We start from the raw sequence: 1,238 nt of genomic DNA, 5'->3' as shown, positions 1-1,238 counted from the left end.
ACATTAAAGCACTAACTTGAACCCAACATTCTCCCCCTTTGGATTCAAGTTTGGACCCTTGTGAATTTCGTTTTGTGCAGTCCAAGGATTTTCTCTAACCTTCTCAGAGCATTCCTGTACTGAATCTTCTCCTCGAGCAAATTTATGGCGTTAACAAGCAAGTATCTTTCTTTGGCATTCATACGTTCAGATTCCACAACCTTATCATCCATCACCCTTTTCAAGTCAAGTGCCCTTCTTACTAGCTTGATCGTACCGTCAGAATACTTRTTCAACTCACTGAATCTCATGAACTTTTTGACTTGAAGCTGAGCAAAATAGATAACCCCAAATTCTGGACTTTCAAGCACCATGTAAACTGGATAGCCTTCAATGTCTTCTAAATCTTGATTAGGTCTTTTGAGGTTGATGATTCRTTGACTGTCTTCAAGACCCATTTGAATATCAATGACCATTGACAGTTTTACATGATTTCGAATGAATCTCTTAATAGCATCCAGAGTTACCAGTTCTCCTTCCTTTCTAATTGTCATGTTCTTGAGTTCGAAGTACATGTATTCGAGATCATCCAAATATAAGTTCGAGAAATCAGCTTCGCTGAATCTCCAGATCTGGCCATCCTGCCTTGTAACTGTAAACACAGGATACCAGATTCTTAACAGTTTCTGAGCATCAATTTGTTTGATCGTGACGATTCTATGTTTTGTATGAACTTGACTGATAGGCTGACACTTGGCTTTSAAAAGGTGATGATATTCAATTCGGTAATCTTTTGGCTTCTTGTGAATTCCAAGAACTCTGTCACCACTAAGCAATTTTCTGTGACGAATGAAGATCCCAAAGTAGATATCTTCCAAGTACGGCTCTCRGATTCTTTCACGATCATAACAAAAAAAGTTTGCTCTGATGTGAAAAGGAATGTAATTCTTCGAGAAAATTTTGGTAGGATCAACAGTTTCTCTTTGAACACTGACTTCAGGCACATCAGGTAAAGCAGCAGTAGACGATTCTGGAATAGTCTGACGATCAGCTTGAACGGGAAAAGCTGGATCTTCTTCATCTAAGTCAGCTTCAAAATCAAAATAAATTCCAGTTGTTTCGTCAATGTTATCAAAATCTTCACCAAAATCTTCACCAAAATCCTGCTCTCCACCCAGAGTAGTAGAGAAAGCATTGTTGAACCCTACATTGGCAGACAAGTCCATTAACAACCTTGTTTCTACTGTGGAGTCCGCCGG

Source organism: Cynara cardunculus, assembly GCF_001531365.2.
Source record: "Cynara cardunculus var. scolymus isolate 2C chromosome LG 12, CcrdV1, whole genome shotgun sequence".
In the NCBI taxonomy this organism is placed as follows: Eukaryota; Viridiplantae; Streptophyta; class Magnoliopsida; order Asterales; family Asteraceae; genus Cynara; species Cynara cardunculus.
Note: the sequence above shows the minus strand (reverse complement) of the source record.